Source organism: Battus philenor, unplaced genomic scaffold (assembly GCF_028537555.1).
Source record: "Battus philenor isolate CCGP_79_NKW_IND1 unplaced genomic scaffold, ilBatPhil1.0.hap1 SCAF_9, whole genome shotgun sequence".
Lineage (NCBI taxonomy): Eukaryota > Metazoa > Arthropoda > Insecta > Lepidoptera > Papilionidae > Battus > Battus philenor.
The window spans coordinates 11,014,200-11,034,910 of NW_027181759.1; the positions used below are offsets into that span (position 1 = coordinate 11,014,200).

Here is a 20,711-nt window from a genome sequence, read left to right on the forward strand (position 1 = left end):
CTCTTTTAATCATTGCTATAATTTAAATCTATATATCTTATCCTATATAAACTCTGTTAACACAAATATAAACCACGGTGCTCTCTTGTGCTATTTTATGTAAAATATTGTAGTCAGTCAGTAAGTAGGTAACCAATAGCACAAGCAGTAGTACAAGTATCGTAAGTGAATGTAAAAATAAAATCTAGTCTGTACATGATGCAGTGAAAAATCGTAAACCATTATTAAACCATAAAATATTTACTCTTGAGATTACTGATACATATAAATGCTGTAGATTAACAAATAAAAAAATATATGTTGCTATAATCGCGTTATATAAAACCTTATTTATTTAGAACTACTATTTTACTAGAACCGTTACGCATTGTTAATTGATTTATTTCCAGTATGATTCCAGTCGACGGCTTATTAGCAGGAACTATGCTTATAATCATACACTGATACGCTTTCGGGCTAATGATTACAATATTTATTATAATATTGGCTTCCCACAACTTCGTATTTGTGTATTTAATAAATTATTGCTTTATATATAAATTGTTTACTAAATAAAACTATTTTCTTATGAAAGAAATATTCTTAATCTAAAGGTTATGAAAAATGCTTCAATGATATTTTATGTTGATAAAAATAGTTTAAATTTGTGTTAGAGTAGAAAAAAAAATAAGGCAACGATGGAGACATCTGAGGGAGTCAGAAGCTACGATTCTCAACAGCGAGGAAATGTATAGACGGTTTCTTTCGTATTCTTTTTTTATCGTCGCTATTTAAATCTCTGTCGTCTAATGGCAGTCCTTTTTTCTAAAGTAATAATTATTTCAGGTTTTTTATTCAATTGTTAAAGGTATATTTAATTACTTGATTATTGCAATTTTTTTCACTTTTTTCTATCTTTATAATTCATTTACATTATTTTAGGTCCTATTTATTCCTTTAGCTTGTGTGCATACGACCTATTTAAAAAGTAAGTAGCACTGAGTATACTTTTAACATCATTCTTAACTGAGTAATCTTACTATTTTATTTTTATTTTTCCATTCTTTTTTATCTAAGGTGTAATTTAAAAAACGTATATTTTTATTTTAACACGCAATACTCCGATTTTCCGATACGATAAGGTTATTTAATATTTCTGCAATCATTGATTTTTGGGGTATGACAAATATGTATTAGTTGGTAGAAAACGAGGAAACACTCTATATAATCTTTTAGTAAAGAAGACTTAATTTTCTCTAACAAGGTAACAAACTAAAAAAAAAACTAAATTCAAAAAGTCCAATCATTTGTATCCTAAATTTATTGCACGCTGCAGAGAAATTGCAGTTCTCACTTCTATTCATAAAGAAAGTTTCCCAAGCTGCAGTTATTAGTCTTTTATGAGAACCGGGCTCGGGCAGTAACGACGTTATGAGCGCGAGTTCGCAATATCAAGTACTAGAGGTTTGTTACTGACTTCACGTGTAATTTTATTTTTACTAAAATCTTGAACCTAACGAGACGTTTCATTTTAAGGTGAGGTTGGAACTTCTTGGAGATTTTTGTTGTTGCAAGTGCTTATGAATCTTGTATAGCTTGTAGCTATTCACTATTGTAACAATCTGCATATTAGCAAACTACATCTTAATTTCAGTCATAGGATGTCTCTACCCTACAAACTTTCAATGAGACCGGTAGGAAGTGTCTTGCATTGAGCTTTTTCCGACGACTTTAACAAGATCATTTGTCCACCTTATGAATAGACGTTCTATGCTGTGATTTGGCCATAGTCTATTTGTTCCGTATTTGTGACCTGTACACTGTTACTTCAACGTGCCGATCCTCTGGGTTATGTCGATAACTTTCGTTCGTCTAACGATATCTATATTCCTAATTCGTTCAAGCAGAGAAATTCCAATACAGTCTTGGGACGTTCAGCGACTGAGCGAGTTATACAGAGTAAAAAAAAACATAAAAACTTAAATAAATGAATAGTGGTATTAATTTTGGCATCACATCTAAAAATTTTACCTTAGAACATTTGATTTTAACTTGTGCGATGATAAAGATTTTTTACTACATACTTAAGGTTCCAGTGTGGAGACCAAGGAATGGAAATCACAGCCTACGTTGTCTATCCAAAAGGCGCACAGACGACCTGGTGAAGATCGTCGGAAAACCTTGGATGCAGGCTGTTCCCTACCGTTCTATTGGAATTTTGAATGGAACGTAATAAGTATTTTTTATCATGGTCCAATGCCGTTTGACCGTTGCCTTTGATTGCTTCATTGGATTTTAACTAGCAGAGACTAAAAGTGCTTAGTTAAATTTCTAAAGTAACTAACCCCAAAAGCTCTCCCAGGAGCATGGCTATTACATGAATTATTTGCAAGCACTGGGAAGCCGCAACATCTTTGTAAGTTTAGGCTGATTCGATCGGTTCCTATTATCGGAATAGGCAAAGATCTAATGAACTGTACTTACTTCGGATGGTGATGATAGATGGCGCCAGTAGTGAATTGCTAATAGTGTTTGATCTGGGTAATCCCATATAAAGGCGCTACTTCTGTTTACTTCTGTTTACCGTTCGATTTCTGATAGAATGAAAATAATTTTGTGTATTTATATGCATGTAACACAAATAAAGAGCTCTTGTTAATATTTTTTTGTTATCAAAATATTTGGTAATTTACAAATTGGGTTTGAATTTACAATTTAATTTGCGCCACTAAATTAATGTTAATTGCGTACTGTACTTTTGAATAGCCCTTAGAAAATGTTGAAGTTTGAGCTTAATTATGGAGAAAGTTATTTTGAATTTTGATACAGTTTTCATTCAATCCAATCAACCTTTTCTCGAGTACATGTCTGGCAGGAAAGTTGAGTTTGGGTTTATAGCTAATCTTCTTTCGCAATTTTCCTTATCAAAACGCTTAAAGGGCTCGTTTGGCAAAACTTTTACATTCAAGTCTGTTAAAAGGTTTCAAAGCTTGCGATATCGTCGGGGGCTCTCCATACCAAAAGGCGATTTCTTTATTTATTTTAGGTGTGAACGGTATTGATATATGTTACTATTGATTTCATCAGCGCTTTGTTCGTACATTCTTTGAGTTGAAATTTTGACAAAACTTAAAAAACTACAAAATGACCATATTATTTTAATTACAAACTGTGCATTAGTCTTGTACACATATATTGCATATATTATTACTCATCAAATGTTACGTGCAGATTTTATACCAAAAATGTATATAAAACTTTTTGGTATAAATTCGTAACTACTTTACCACACTATCTTTAGAGCCTTTGTTGCAGTATGCGGTTTTGTACTGTGGTAAATTGTTGTTGGCTCTCGTATAAAGATCGATTGGTTATAGATAAAAAAACCTTTAAAGGCGTGAATGTATAGCTATTCCTATTTATTATAATATAGGGTATAACCTATCCAAAAATTTACGGTTTCGTAAATGTTAAAAATAACAATTGTTTCTGCAGATTTTATACTGCCATAAAGTAATTACTCTGTCGCATTCCAATAGAAAAATAAATATTTGAAAATGATTACATTAAGCGGACTGATTTGAAGTAGGTGTAATTTTATTAAATTCGGATTACTACATATTAAAGTTAATTATTTGTAGACTTCGTACTGGCAGAAGTCATTGACCCATCATATTCCAATGGAAAAAATAAATTATTGCAATGTGATTGGGAATAGATGTAAAAGCTCTGAAGCTTTTTGCTGAGAAATGAGCTTTACATTCGAGGTGAATATAAATGTTTTACACCTAAAATCAATCACTTTGTATAATACTATGTACCTATTGTTATGTATTGATATATATAGTATCTGTTAATGTTAATGCTGCTAGCCCGGAGGCTTTTGCAGCTTCATCAGAACTGTGAATATATTAATGTATTGTGGTTAACTCTAGTCAGCTCTAGTATATATTATATTAGTTAGTTCTGGTATATAGCAATCTAGTCTCTTTTATGCATAATTGTGTACCGTTTTACAATACAGTAATGCAAAATCTTTGTATTACTTTTGTATGTAATATTCATCGTGTTGTAGGGAAAAGACTTACGTGCTTGGGGTTGACCATCCACATTTACTCTTTAAAGAGGCCTCCTTGAAATGCATTCACGTTCATTTCTATCGACCAGACTTCTTACATAACCAAATTTTAAATTATTCTACTAACACTGCTTTTAAAAAAATGAGCTATGTTCTCTCATGAACGCCTATACCTTTTGCTTCTACTTCCACTGAATACAGATTCACTATAAATTATTATTAAAACGCTCTGCTATTAAAAAAGGTATTTACGTGTCTCAATGGTTAGACAAGATTGTGTTTGGAGTAAGGAAGTCATAAATTATACGAAACTTAAAGACTCAGGTGTCCCACGATGCTTACGGCACCTTTACTTAATGGGTAATAGAAAACTGAGTGTCGCCGAAATATTGCCAGATTATTCATTTATGGGACAGTATTCTAGTGATGTACAACGTTTGTCTATGATCACAAAATTGGCACAAAAAATTAAACTTTAATAAAAAGATTGGTGCAAGTCTCCACGCGACTCTTTTCTAGTTGCGTTGTTATACGTATATTATTTTGCGTATATTGTTACGTATATTTATTATGCGTTTACTATATTACTGTGATTAAAACTTAATGTGAATTTGTGCATAAAATGTAAATGCTTTATTTATTTTTCTTCTTTTTCAACATAAACCCCGTTCATTAAAATTCACCTATGTCAACGCTTTTTCTAGTCTTCGAAACAGCCGGAATGGTTTTTTTTTCGGTTTAACCTTCAAGGCCTTCATCGATTCGCTTTTTATCTCCTCAAATTTTGAATTTGCTGGATAGCTAGGAAGAAAGAGCACGGAGCGGCATACGGTGGTTGCAGACTAATAAGAGTCTAGCTTTTAACGCACTACACACACATACTACACACTTTGAAGCTTTTTCTACAAAAATTAAACGATTTTGGCACCAATTGAGGCTTGACGCGTTTGAGACACAAAGCATCTTTCAAAATGGTTTGGGTTGAGTTATGGTATTCCAACTTTAAAAAACAGACGGTTGGCAAATGTTATAAACAGTCCTACCAATTTAGGAAGAAAAGTTCAGGATAATATATTATTTTTTGAATCTCACTTTTGTATGCAAACAAGAAGGACAAATGATTGTTATCAAATATTGAAAAAAAAAATGACAAAGCGATGATTAATTTCTAAAAATTGCTTAAAAAATATTAAAAGTTTCCCAATATTTTCAAAGAATTCGACATTTTTGATTCATTCTCAGTTATAAGGATTTGTACGTTGAACTTAAACTTATATGGACCATTATATTGTTTAAAAATGGTATGGGTTTGTGGTTCTCCAACTATATACTAGTATAAGTATATAGTTGGAGTATATAGTAACTAATACTAGTATGTAGTATTTCAATCAAAGGATATATAGAAATTAATTTAAGAACATTATACTTAAATAATCAACATAAGAGTAAAAGAACGCGTCCACACCGTGCTTGACTGACATTTTGTCCCTGTGTAAACACATCTTTTAATATCGAGATATTGTTAACCAAAACTTTTTTCCTTATTTTGAAAAATATATTTATTATAGGTACCAGTACTTCGTTTAAATATTTGTGAGAGGTCGATGTTTTTTAGAAACAATATAGAGGAGCAAGTGAAATTGGAATAGCTATACGTTACGTAAGGCTTCTGACCGTGTACCTAAGCAAGCCATGGTTTGGTAATCTCACGAGAAACGTAAATTTAATCCTAGACAAACCTGGCAATAAATTAAGGGGAGAGAATAAGTGCAAAGCCCAAAATACGTTCAACTGGAATTTCAGCCTCGCTACAAAAGATGTGGGATCGAGTGTGAACCGAGTCATCGTCAACATTCAAGTTCATAATCTCTCTACTCCAGAACTGTAAATCTCCAATGATCATCTGTTCTGCACGCTGTGTAGTCAGATCACTATTATTTAAAATTGCCTGTACGCTAAGCTATTTACGCATAGCTATTACTTTATCTTCGTCGGTCGTCTAGGGACATCTTCATTCTTGAATCGATGTTTTAGGATATGCCGCGCGTAGCTCATTAGCTTGCCGTTGAGACCCGAAGTGAGAGATCACGTATCACTCTCGCAAGTCATCACTGACAAACGCACATTAGTATATATTTACATACAGTCTTAAGTATTTTACTAATAAAATTTTAGGCATTACATTTTTGCGGCGAAAGTGAAAGTAAACTAGGAGAATGTCTGAATTAACTTTTACGATAAAATGTTAAAATTCACAGAATACGCGCAGAACTGAATTAGAATATGAAATAAGTAAGGCGGCTTACGAGAGCTTTAATTATTTAAAGTGCGAAAACACGTCAACGCTGTCGCTTCGTTGTTACAGACACAAAAGTATTTATAGCACTTGCGTATCTTTCTCTTAATGCTTTGTGATTAATTGTAATTGGTGAGGATATGTGTGTTGCCATAATGGAAATAGGCATAGATAATATATTTTCCTATTTTGACAAAAAAAAACTCATTTTTCATTTCTCTAAACAATTCATTCATATTTACCTTTTAAATTTACTTAATATAAATGTTATTATATGCGTTGTCCTATTCTTGGTTTTCATCTTTATTCTGGAGATGTGGAAATGGCCTGTAAGAGAATGAAGCGCTTATGTGAATGTATATCATTACATTATTATTATATATTAGTATACATTATTATATATTAGTATACTTACGCTATATTTAGACTCCAATAAGTATAAACAGTAATTGGCTAGGTACTAAAATAATAAATCAATTAATATAACCTAATGAATGTAAAATTTGGAAGCTAGAACGCGTAATCAATCATAAAGTTGATTAGGCGTTCTTAAAGTAATAAACAATATTTCTTTTGTTACCTATTATAATTTTATTTTTTTAATTTTTCTGCTTTGATTTTTCGGAAAGTTCTGTTGGCCTTATGGCATAAAATTAATGATTTACTAGATATAGCGTTGATACTATTTAGCCTAAACATCTTTAGTAGTAAGTATAGCTCTTACGTACAGAAACTAAACTCGAAGATTCCCTTAATAGCCTCGAATCGTGCTTCTACAATCAAATGTAAATTGTGATGTACGACGTTAAATTCGGTTCAATAATCTGAAAGCATTATAGTAAATAGGTAAAATAATGTATGTAATTGTACATACATAGTGATCCTTAACTCGTGCTATTGATTAAGACTAGATCAGATATATCTAATAAGGTTTTTTTTATTGGTAACATGTGTATATTTGACATTCCCTTTATAGTTTTTCAAAAATTCAAAATGTTCTAATTTTTTTTTAATTTTGACCATAGACGGGTTTATTATCAATAGCTAAAGCGTTATTTGTGGAGGCTTTGTGTAAATTTATATTACATACATAGATATTCTTGTATAGCAGTCACAACACAAATCTCACATAATACTAGCCCATAACCTCTTAAAGAAAGCGGTGTTTCAAATAGATTTACGGGTGTTTGGAGGCTCATAAATGTTGTTCATAATATTTGTTATAAATTTTATGTGATAGTGATATATAAAAAGTCATACACTACTTGTTAACAGATATATATAGTATATAGTCATCGACAGAAACGTAACTTTTAGTTACGTTTCTGTCGATGACATATCGAGCTGCGAGTATATAAGCTAAAAACGTTTCCGTGAATCAGAAATATTTTTCAGGTAATTTTACTTTACTTGAGAATATAAAAAGTTATTGCTTTTATGTAATTTAGTTGTTGTTCTTATCTTAGTTGTTAAGTTGAAATATCATCTGAACACATTTTTTTCTTGAGAGGCTGAGGTCCGGCAAGCGCAGTGTAAACCGTCTGTCTAAAGGTTGATAGACAACCTGGTTAAGATCGTCGAAAGACGTTGGATACAGGGCGTTTCGAAACGATTTTATTGGAAATCTGTGGGGAAAACCTATGTTCAGTATCATCCTGTAGCTGCCAACATGATGACGTTTTAAGGGGGGTGGTAAATTAGTAATAAAACTATTTGTTAATTTATAACATTCACAAGATTTTCAGTGTCTATTGTAAACGTGCCAAATTTATGTGAAATTTACAATTAACTCTTAAAGGATGTATTTACCTTGTATGCTATTTATATAACGGTAGATATATATTTATTCAAAAACATTAATTTGTTTACACATAAACAAATCATAATAATTTACACACGAATCAAAGTATTGCTCATAAATAAAAAAAATGTCACTCGAGTTCCGAAGTTGGCATCCTCTCGTGTCGCTTGAATGACTCAACTATCGAATTATTTGTACTTGTAGATTCTCATTGTATTATTTTGGCCGTTTTATAGTACACTATTTAGGTATTCGTCAACAGATAGAAAACTATTGAAAATCCTGGCCCTGGATAAACAAGTATTATAAACTTTATATTTATTAAGATAGTTTTTTATATCGCTGGAACCTTCACGTTATTTTTATTTTTATTGGTTTACATGTTTCGTTATTTGAGTTGCCACTGCTGTGTATGTATACATATATAGGCTATGGAAACACGCTTTAATAATAAGGCTTAATAGACAATACAATGAAAAGTACTTGTTTACTTACATTTCTGAAACTTAAATTTTTGTCTTTCTTATCGAGTTGTTTTATCTGTTGGATATAATAACTGTTGTTAAGTATTACCTATTAAAAGAAAGTGCGAAAAAAATTATATTAAATGAAATTAGTGCACATACGCGAATTAAAAGATCGCGTTTTCATATACAAGTATAAGGCATGAGATAATTTCAGTAGTTATTTACATTTTACGTGCATTTACACATGTTTTTTACATAAGATCGTCAAAATTGTGCATTTGTGGACCTCATTGAGAATGCCGGAAGTATTTAATGAAAATAAGAATAAAATTTAGGCCCTCTGTAATCGCATACTTCAATTTAAAGCTACTACTGTTCCGAATATGCTTTGATTTGAGATTAGCCCATATTAAAATTGTTTTTTGTTGTGATAATGTACTGTTACATTTTAAAAATGGCGTAGTCATAATATATATAATTTCCACCTGTAATATGTGTATTGAATAAGTTACTTCGTAATTTTGATCAAACAAAGCTTTTTGTTAATGCGACTAGTTGTTACTTTCCCATAAGTCAGCTCGAAAGTTGCCTAAATTTCGAAGGCAAAGTTCTAGACAAATTGACTTATAAATCTAGTTGCCGTCGACGACGGATTGTGTGCGCCATGCTTTGATCACACCGTGGCTTATATAACGATCAATTACAGCTGGACTAGTGCCAAAACTAGTTTTTGCTTTTTGATTCTTATAGTGTCACTAGGTGCTTTTAGATAGAATAAATTGTATTTTATGCTTTTTCCAATGAGTGCAAGTTCCTGGTCGGTAGAATATACCAACTGGAATGTTAAAGGCGCTAGCATTTTGAATAATAAATAAATGGATACTAACATTTATGTTATTTATTCTCCATGTTTTTCCATGGTATATTGCTCCATGGTCTCCATGGTATTCTTGTGTATTCTGGATACGTGACGTAAATAATTATGGGTGATAAAATGGTAGGTTGTGTAACGTAGACTAAAACGAATGCAGACACGTCTTAAATACCGTATAAATAGATCAGAATGAGTCTCAATACAAAGTAAGAATAGACGGAATGTGTATAGATGTCTAGTCAAGTGATTCATTAGATCAGACTGATGATCACAGCTAATCTCTCAAAATTATCATGTAAAAAGAGGATAACGTATCAATACTACATGTATTAACTTACAAATAAAGCGAAAAACATCGTGATTGTTCTCGTCACTTAACACTATTGGACATAGAATAATACGAGTATTTGTCATCGTCATAATTTTAGCCGCAGGATATTTTAAGGATTGCTGGAATAAATCCAATTTTCTATAGTACCGGGTGAAAGCAGCCTGCATCTAGTATCTTTCGACCACTTTTAAAATGTCATCTGTCGTCCCGTCAAGAAAAAATATTGCTGCCGTATTGGAAGTATAATTTCGGATACTTTGTAAAGCTATAATTTCTCAATGATATAACTCAATAGTTGTTGTATATATCAAAAACGAAGATAATTAACGTAAATATTGCAGCCCTTTTCATTTTCTTGCCTGGTATTTAAATTAAAAGCCTAAACTAATTATTACTCCGCGAAGTTTCGTCTCAACGATTCAAATTGAATTTGTATTCGCAAGTCGAAATAATTTTTGTAAAGCTAAACTTAGTTGTAAATTGTAAACGAGTTTCGTAGCAATTAATAAATATATGGAAAAATTTAATTTTCACTTTACTAACATTCAATTACAAATCTATTTTACAGTTTTCTTATTATTTCCAATTAAAATATTTGTAGCAATATTTTAAAATAATTTATATTGTAATTTTTTTCTTTTTTACACTTATTGTGCACACGCACAAAAGCTTATTTTTTAAATTATACAGTGGTTATAAAATAATTAGAGTTAAATGTAATTTACTAAAGATTTTTCAAAAAAACATGTTTAGTACCATCACGGCTTCGCAGATCACCCGTAGGGAGTTTTATAGGGGCAATAGGATATCTTTACTGATAAAATAGTTTTCTTGTGCCATTTATTCAGTGCGTCCCTTGTCTTTTTGCTAAGTCGCTATTCCGATAGTCGTAAAATTTTGGCTAGTACAAGAAAAATAGCTCACTGAGGTAATAACGTTAACGTGCTATATTTTATTTCAAGGTTTATAACAATAAATTTTTGTTACCTCTAAATACAACTTATGAAATCAGTCCAAAGATATTCTTATTACGTGTATTTTACTAGAAGCATATTTAATTTATTTTGAATTATCAGATAAATAGCATCAGTATTGTTTTCTAAAAAGCCTGATGTCAGAAACTCGGCATTAATAACCTTAATTCGATGTTCGCAACAAACATAGTACAACACACTTTCGCAGAATTTTCTTATATTCGACAAACAGAGTAAAAACACCTTAAGAATCCGAAGGCTTTGGCGGTTCAAGTGACAACTCTCTTTCGTGCCATCGGTGTGTCATTATTTATACAGAACATTGGGCAACTTACTTCTGTTCTTTCACCCTCGATAATTGCGTTTTATCATAATATATATATTACAAATTTACCCTACAATAATTATTTGAACAGCCTTATTACAAGGTGGCTACACCGAGACAGATGGTTTAATTTTAGGTCTGAAGAAATATTTTTCAAAATTGAGGACGAAATTTAACAATAGAGAAAAATATTCGTTATAGTATATGCAGCCTCCGTGGCGCAATAGGTTAGCGCGTTCGGCTGTTAACCGAAAGGTTGGTGGTTCGAGTCCACCCGGTGGCGAATATCTTTTTTCGGATTGAACTTCTGCTCTCTACAAGAAGACTACATTAACAATTGAAAGATAGATGTCTTCCAAACCGTTCAAATAATGAGAGTAAATCAAGCCGAGGTTCTTCAGGAAGATCCTAAGCTTCCTTTCTGTAAAGATATTTAGTTTTAGCAGCTACCATGCTTACAATCTCAAACAATTTTCAGTTCTTTCTTAATTGCTACAAGCACAGAGCATTTCGCGATGAAACAAATTGAGTTGTTAAAGATCGATTCCTCTGTTTATTCTCTACTTTATTACCAGTATACTGTTATCAGTGTGTTCCTAGTGTCGCTGACACAAACACCCATTTTTTTAAGCGATGTTCCTACAAGAACTTTGTAAGATTATTCTTATATATATTCTTCAAAATCACAAAAGAATACCCTTTTCGTTCTGTTCGGAATACATTAATTATTTACCATAATTTCAATCGTAAGATTTTCACTGTTTGAAACGGGCCTCATTCATAGATTTCCACAGTGGACAGGTTCGAAGCTGCCTGCATTCAGCGTATACCGACGACTTTAATTGTTTCTTTATGTCGTTTCCACCTTGTGAGTTGATGTCTTACGCTACGCTTATCGGTCTATGGTCTACACTCCAGAACCTTAAGGTCATAACTGTCAACTATTCTGCCCATTGCCAGTTCATTTTGCAAATCCGCTAAGCTTTGTAGTTTACTTTCATTCATTTTACATGTAATAAGATAATTATAAGCTTATGGCTGTAATACTTTAGGAAAAGCAGTGCCGGTGTTTCGTAATGCAGTTTGAATCGTGTTGAAACTAGATTTAAACTGCATTACGAAGTTGAACAGAGTACAAACTGATAGTAGTGTTAAGTGTAAGTCTGGAAATAAACCAATGTAGATAAGTGTTATTAAAGTAGTGGCAGTTCACGTTACGGTACGTACTCTCTTTTTTCGATCAGACTTGTCTTATTTGTGGTAGCGTTACAAATATACATGTAGTATAAACTAAGTAACATTTGATATTATTAATTTGAAATAAACAATTTTTTGATGGTAAATTATAATCATTACTTATTAATAGACGCCTCTGGAAGATGGTCATGATATGCTGTCCGCACCTAGTGACTCCCGGGACCATGTCGTCGGTCAACCTAGTGGGAGGATTACCCACGCCGTGTCTACTGGCTCGTAGTCATCACACGCGAGCCGCAACTGATGTGATGATGATGACTTATAAACGCTGAACTGGATACGTTCAGCGACTTTTCGTATTGGCGCTGTAAAGTCATGATGAGTCAAAATATAATTTTTTTTTTAGAAAGTTCTGAGGCTCAACGAAATCGATCAAATATTATTAAATAAGTGATTTAATGAAAGACGAAGGTAATAAAAACTTCGAGCTTACGGAATTCCATAAAGAAATCTAACAATTTATATGTTCCCATCCATACTTATTATGTTCGATGAAGTAATAAGTGAACTACAAAAGTTGATGTAAATATTATCATTCCATCAGCAGTCTTAAAATTTAAATGATAAAACAACGCAACAGACTAAACTTATAATGGATGAAAAATAAAAATGAATACTTCTTATTTTTTAGTACATAAGCCGACTGAAGTTTTCTAGAAAATATTAATTGTCTGAATAGAAGCAAATCCAGAGAACAAGTGAGATCTTGGAGTAATTGTAGAAATTTGGTATGCTCTATCGTCGTTGTGAGAAAACGCAAGATGTGGGCTACATGTTTCCGGTAATTTTGGAAATCTAAGAGGAAGCATATGTCGAGTAATTGACATCCCACGGTTGAAATCATTGTGACGATGATATATTACTGTGATCAAAAAGTAAGATGAAATTGTCATTTAAAAATGAACAGAGGCAATTCCAGAAAAATTAAGGATACTGTTGGAATATTATTTGGCTCAACCCAAACCATTTTGAAGGATGTTTTGTGCCTCAAATGCGAATTACAAACGAAAAGCTTTTTATTTTGTTGAAAAATTATATCAAGTATTCAAATCCATTAACAGCAAATAGTAACAAAGTAGACAAGAAAATAAAAGCCTGCATTCATTGTTTTCTTTTATTCGCATTACAAATGAATTTTGTTTGTGGTACTTTAATGTACGTTTTTATTTAAATATAATATGCAAAAATGTAGGGTGAAAATTAAATGCATTATTGTTTATCCATATCTTTTTAATAATCTGTAAATGTAACTAAAACATCTACATATATCAAATAGAAGTTGCACAGTCGAAAACTACTTCAATAGTTTTTACTATAAGCGTATAAGTTTCTTGGTTTTATTAAAGCGATCGAAATAAAAAGAAAGTATTTGCCGAACATCACTTCGGAAGTAATATTGTTACTCTGAAAAATCTGAAAAATCATGAAAAAATCCAGTATATTTCTAAAATGATTATTGGGACTCTGTGATATACAGGACATAGGATAACGAAGTTGTATATGTCTCGCTGATTTCACAGAGAATATTGGAACTCTCGACTTTAGGTTTTACTCGAAAAAGAGGTCAGATGAATATACTTTTTTTTCAGAATAGATCGTAACAGGAAAAGAGTGTGCAATTTTTTATCGCTACTTGAACAAACTGAGGCAGGGAGGGATAAAAGTATTTACGTGTTAGTTAGGTAGTAATAAATGTTAAGTTACTTTTATAGTTTAGATGTTAAATTTTCCGATGGCTGTAACATAGAAGGAAATAGAAGCAACGCTTTTCTGATTCGGGATACTTTAAAATTTATTATAGAAAATTAGAAAAAACCACATACTTTTAACTTCTTGTATGTTAAGTTATTAAAGTTTCTATGAAGAAATAGTTAGAGAATTATAAATAAATTAAATATTATGTAGTAGCCAGCGGTAGAGGCTTGAGATTTGCTAGCATAGGGATACAATGTTATAATTGACATTTTGTGCATTAATAGGATTGCTGCTGCTCATATAAATAGGCAACAGGGTCTTCTGTGTACTATAAAAACACACTATGATCGATAATCCCCCTATCGAGCAAGGCGATCATGGTATACCCATTAATATCTTTGGGAGAGTCCTATGCCTTGCGGGAGCATCTATGGGGTGAAACGACGACGACAATGAAACGATACTAATACGATCTATTTTAAAACAAGTCCTTGTCTTCTAGACTTTCAGTATTGATAATCCTAGCATAGAGGCATACTTGGTCCTGCCACGGATATTGTTGCAAAAAAAAAACAGATTTTTTTATTGTACATGGACTTGGTTCTGGGGCTATCTTCATCTCTTGAGATAAAATCTTTAGCTTTCGGATAACGATTCGGTACTCATTGCCCCAATCTATTTTAATATCACAAAATATTTTAAAATATATTGGTGCGAAAACGAAAATAATTTGAATAATTATACAACAAACATACAATACAAAAAACAAAATGTGTGCATAAAAGTGATAATTTGGTTATTTTTTATTACAACATCATTTGTAGCCAGCCTTTGTCTTATCTCTGCTCTTAAGGTATACAAATATTTTTCATTTAAATTTTACTTCATTAGTAGAATTTTAAAAAAATAGTAGAGATTCCATAATTAAATTTTTCTTATGTGGTAATTGAAAATTCTATATCATTGCGGCATCCAATTTCAGTAAAAACTCTTTTATATGAGAATTAGAATAACCTTGCGATTTATTTTACCGCTTCACTTTGTTACAGGACAATTCTGCTTGTTAGGTGTAGGAAGGAGGTCATTAAGAAACCGAGCTTTACTCGGGAAAATCTACTTGAGTCCGCATAAGATTTAAACGCTATGTGAAAATTTGTTACTACAATCAATTGCAGAATGTGCTATAAATTTGCGTCGTGCTTTCATATAATATATATATATAAATTTATTCGCATGTATGAATTTGATATGTTAATTTAAATTAATTGAAGCTTATCGAAATTTGACGAGTGTTTACAAAACTAATTTCTTCTTATAATCAAATTACAAAGTAGGTCACACAGGCACGTTCTGGTAAAATATAATGTAAACATAATCGCCCCTACTTAAACTTTGCTTCATTAACCCCAAGCACCGGCGTTATAAATTTATAAAATTTTGTAAGGATCTAAAACACCTGTTCAGATATTATTCAAATAAAGAACTCTGATGTTTAAGGATTACTTTCAAGAAGAGAGCAAGGTGAATGATTACTTTTTTTTAAGACTACTTTTTGAAATTGGAATAATATTTTAACCGTGACTATTCTTTGTCAAGAAGTTTCACAGTAGTATACTATACATTTTATATTCTATTATAATATGTTAATATTATTTCATAATATTTTTAGATTACATATATTTTGTTTTATAATAATTCATTACTGTTATTTACGTTTTGGTTTTGCCATAAACTTCTCAGATTAGGTTAAGCCTATATGGGGCGACTGTATTACAGTAGTATCTTTCATAAGTAATATTAACGTGTCATGTGATAATCTGAGTAATTGCAAGGATTATAACTTTAGGTTTCATAGCGCATAGAACAGATGGCTGTTTTGGGTTCTAGAATAAAGATCACGGACCGGCAACCACGGCATAAGACGACCTATAATGCGGATATACGACCTTGTACACGTTATCAGAATCGCAAAATGGACCTTCTACAGCTGAAATAATAACGATGTAAATAATCTGGAATTTAAATTAACTTTTTATTAATATTATTGTTATTTTTAACGATGGTATAGAATCACGTGTACCTCCTGGCCCTTAATTTTACATATATACAAATAACAATCAGTTATTTTGATAAATAGTGATGTGGTCAATAGATAAAATATAAGAAATATTATTACTGAAAAGGTGGTATTAACGCAAAATCATTCATACCTGTAGCAAATGCAAGCAAATATTTAAATAGCTAGATGGGTAGCTATTCATGTATAATATAATAGCCTGGATATTGCATTCTCAGATGACGTTAATAGATTTCTTTTAAATTCTGGTAGTATAAGGATAACATTAATACTATCAAAATTTTTCCCGTCTGCAGTTCCTTGATGTAAGTTTCCAAAATATCTCAAGCAATTGTATCATGTTGCTAACAACAAAGTAACATTAAGTAATCAAATCAATTAGCATATTTGTTTATAACTAAACTGAACTAAACTGCAAGTAGAAATATCTTAAATAAATTCTCCTTTTTCTCGCATCTATTACTTTACTTCTGAGGGTCGTGTTTCTTAGACCATGAACAATATTTGACTTGATTCTGCTGCACTGCCTGTTCAAATCTTTGGCTTTGTGATTTGGTTAGATAATTTGATAGGATTACGACCTCCAGGACATATGCCCTTTACCATTGGTTTTTGTGGTTATGTCCGTTCTTTCTGGATATTTCTAAACTTCAGTACTCGACCGAGGCAGATGGTAAAAATCTTGATTTTGATTTTTAAATTATGAAGAATGAACTCGTTGGTGTATTATGCAGTCCACGATTATAAATAATTTTTCTCCGATACCAAGTCTTGGAAGTATCTATACGATCTTTGTCTAGATTACTACTAGTTTATGGAGGTATATAATATGAAGATGACTAAGGATTTGATGTGACATGACGTTTTGGTTTTGCTCGTGGTTTCACGGTCGTTCCATATTTTGCTACGCTAGCTACGTCGTTGCGTTTTGGACCATACATTTACTCTTTCATATTACTTTTTCATAAGATCCGTATTGCTAATGACAGAGCCCATGTAATAAAAATCTTCAACCATTTCATGTTTAAAAATGAATACGTTCATAAATTTGCGAAAAATCATTCTGTCTTTTATCTGTTGCTTCTTGACTTTAATAAAAGAGTATTTTCATCTCGAACTCAAAGTACAATGCACAAATACACATCGTGTACATACAATTACACACAATCAATTTTAAATAAAAATCGTTTTACATTGCTCGCAAATGGAGTGCACTTAAAGAAATGAGTTTGCGATATTAAGTCAAACTTCAAAGGCTTGATTTTATTAAATATAAAAAAGTAAAAGAAAAAGAAAGTTAAAGAGTAATCTCGTAAAGTTAAAGAGTATCAAAGATAAAAAAATGTCCAATACAATAATATTAAACTTTATAAAATAAGAAGTGTACTCTGAGTGTAATATATCGTAATATTTATTCATCAACCAAGAATTGTTTCATATGTAAATATAAAAAAGTAAACGCTATTGTGTATTTCAGAATATGTTTTCAAATTATTTTAAGAAAATTGTTTGCAATAGATAAAACGAAATAAATAAAACAAATAAAAATAAATAACAAGTTAAGCAATACGGTAAGTTTTATTGTCTATTACTACTTAGGTTTTTTATCATAGATTTTTGAAATACGAATTTCTTGTGACAATGTTCGCTAATTAAATTTGACAATGTAATGTCGAATGCACTAATTTTACCAAAAAAACGTTTTATGGTTTTATAGCGTAGTATGTACATACAAAGGATTCACAGAATTAATAAAAATATAACTGCTTATATCTCATTTCTGAGGTGGAGTTAGACCTCTGTCTACTTCTATAGGGCTGTCCATTTTTTTAACTGGCACGGCTTGAGCCCCAAACTTGACAGGGGATAAGCTTGACGCCGTAGACCGAACAAAAATGTAAACATTTGATAATATTTGACGTCGGAATATTTAAAAAAGTATTCGTATTTGTATGTATCGGCTTAGTATCTCTTTTTCCTCTTATCATTTTTGACGTGACAATAATTTACGTATTAGTTGCTGCTTTTACCTTGGCTGCCTTTATAGGCAAGCATAACTGTGTTACGATTTAAAATTCTTGTACTACTGAGATTTACCTGTCCGTTCAGATGGAGTGTTGCGAAACGTTTTTCGATACTAAATCGTGACATTAAAACTAATGTTACACTATTATAGGACCCCTGTGTTAGTGATATCGTCCAGCAAGATTTTTATTACATAAAACTAATATATTTTAATCCACCTATAAAAAGGAGTGGACCATAACAAAGTTCACTTTTGTATACAAATCAAAAAAAATGTTGAGCTTTGACGAACACGCACGTTTTATTAAATAAAGAATAGAATCTAGTTTAATTTTTGAAAATTATATCGAACATTCCTTCGGACGACACGGGTAGTTTTTAAAAACAGGCAGCAAGGTTACGTTATTGGATTCACCACCATTTATTCCCGAATGTTTTGCTTTGATTAAAGCATGTGTTTTTGAAGAGTAACAGAAATTTAAGGTTTTGAAATATCCTCATAGAACACACTGCACTTAGAGTTTGGTAGAGATGATCCTACAAGCATCCAGGCTATTAAAAACGATACAATGTAGCCATATGATTTAATTTTTTTTACCCCATCTCACACAAGGTCATGGAAGGTCGCTAGACCAACTGTTTCGAAGGACCATGAACACACCGCTCTTAAAGGCTACCAAGGGTAGTAAATAAAATACAATGCAGCCATAGGATCTGATTTATACCTGCTCGAGACTGCAAAGCAGGATTTTATTGCGGCTACTGTGGCGCCATCTAGCAGCCCTTCGTGTCTAACCCCGTGGGCAAACATTAAATTGGAGAGTGATACAACTGAACTACGCTGTGGCCACTTCATATCGAGTCTTCGATATCACTTTTGGGAAATATTTCTATAATGACCCACGTACTGGCATCAAATATACGTCAAATGGTCTACAGGAGCCAAATCATGGAGATGTACTTATTGAGTTCTTGACGCTTCGTTTCCAAAAAAATTATTCATTAACAAGAAGGGAACTTTATTCGCACCCACGCTTTGCTTGTTATTTTTATTCAAATTTTAAGCAAAAAAGCTATTGTTTACGTTGTTATTTAAGATAAATAGTTGTAATTGGAGTGGATAAAATTTTCGATTTAACGCAGAATTCATAAAATAACAAAAACATCTTTCGCGAAATTTACGACCCGAAGAGATTCGATACTAAGCAGCATTATATTCATTGCCTATCGTCTAGATCCTTAGGATCGTTTATATAGGAATTTGGAGGGATAATATCAAATCTTAGGACGTGAAATATTTCTAGATGTCATTTATTCCGCGTATTACGGATATCCAATATTATCATAGACGTTTTGTAAAATCATAACTATAGGTAGCATTTATATTTGATAGAGCTATTGCTATAAATTAAACATCTATTTAGGAAAAAAAAAGGAATGGAGACACAATAGGTGAAGTAGTTTTCTTTTTTTTAAGTTAAAGACCAAAGGTCTAATAACTCGTTCACAAAGGAATTTACGTAACGAGACGTTTAGTGTTATTGCTATTAATATTTGTAAGAGAAATAGCCCGTGAAGTGTTTTTTTTCAACTCGAGTGATGTGAGTTTTTTTGATGTCACATATATAATTTCAGTGATTTCAATAAGCTTTAAATAGAATACATATTTTTCACAATCTTCGCTGTTGGCCATGTTAATACACAAAGTGCAGTGTGAATTTTATGAAAATGTGTCTCGGGAATTGAACCCACGATCTACGTTTGTGTCTCAGTGCTCTATCTTTGGGCGTGGGTCTTTAGTGATTCAAAAGATTCGTCAATTAAATCGAACAACTTTGAACTGTGCCGATGATGTTCTATACACATACTAACAAGACTAACAAATAATCTGTAATACATGTAAAATGTATATTTATTTTATATGTATAGCAATGTATGTACGTATAAGATACGTTCCACACTTACACTATAACGTTCGGGAGAATAAACTGGATTTTTCTACTTCTTTACAACCGATGGACGCACACTGCAAGGCCTAGGTCTCCCCAAAGATCGCCACGATGACCGGTCATTCGCTGCCCGCATCCAACGACTTCCCGCGACTCGACTCTAAAACCTTTCGGCCCATCGGCCGTACGAGCGATATGACTCGCCTGTCACTTCAGACGAGCGATTCTTCGACCTACGTCGGTGGCCTTGTTTCTTGTAAACTCCGAGCATACATGAACTGGATATTTATTTATAAATTTTTAAATATTGATTTTTCAAAATAATTAAATTTTTTGCACTAAACTATTTGTGAAATTGTTTCCGCTGTAGGAGAAGAAAACACGGGTAATATCTTTCGAAACATAAAACATATTAGTATTAGAATAGCTTGGCCTGCTGTATAAGTACCCTTTAGTAACAAATTTGGGAATATCGCATAAAATACGTTAATTAAGTAATTTATACATAGAAAATTTATAACATTACATATCTGGAGCAAATTGTCAAATGATAAAATTCGTACCCAGTAAATTCTGGTGAAAG

The 20,711-nt window shown here is 31.9% G+C and overlaps 1 non-coding gene across 1 annotated transcript; it reads left to right on the forward strand.

Moving 5' to 3' along the window:
- The first annotated feature begins 11,334 nt into the window (after positions 1-11,334).
- TRNAN-GUU (transfer RNA asparagine (anticodon GUU)) lies at positions 11,335-11,408 on the forward strand. Its single transcript has one exon. It is a non-coding gene; the product is annotated as a tRNA-Asn (tRNA).
- The last annotated feature ends 9,303 nt before the right edge of the window (positions 11,409-20,711 follow it).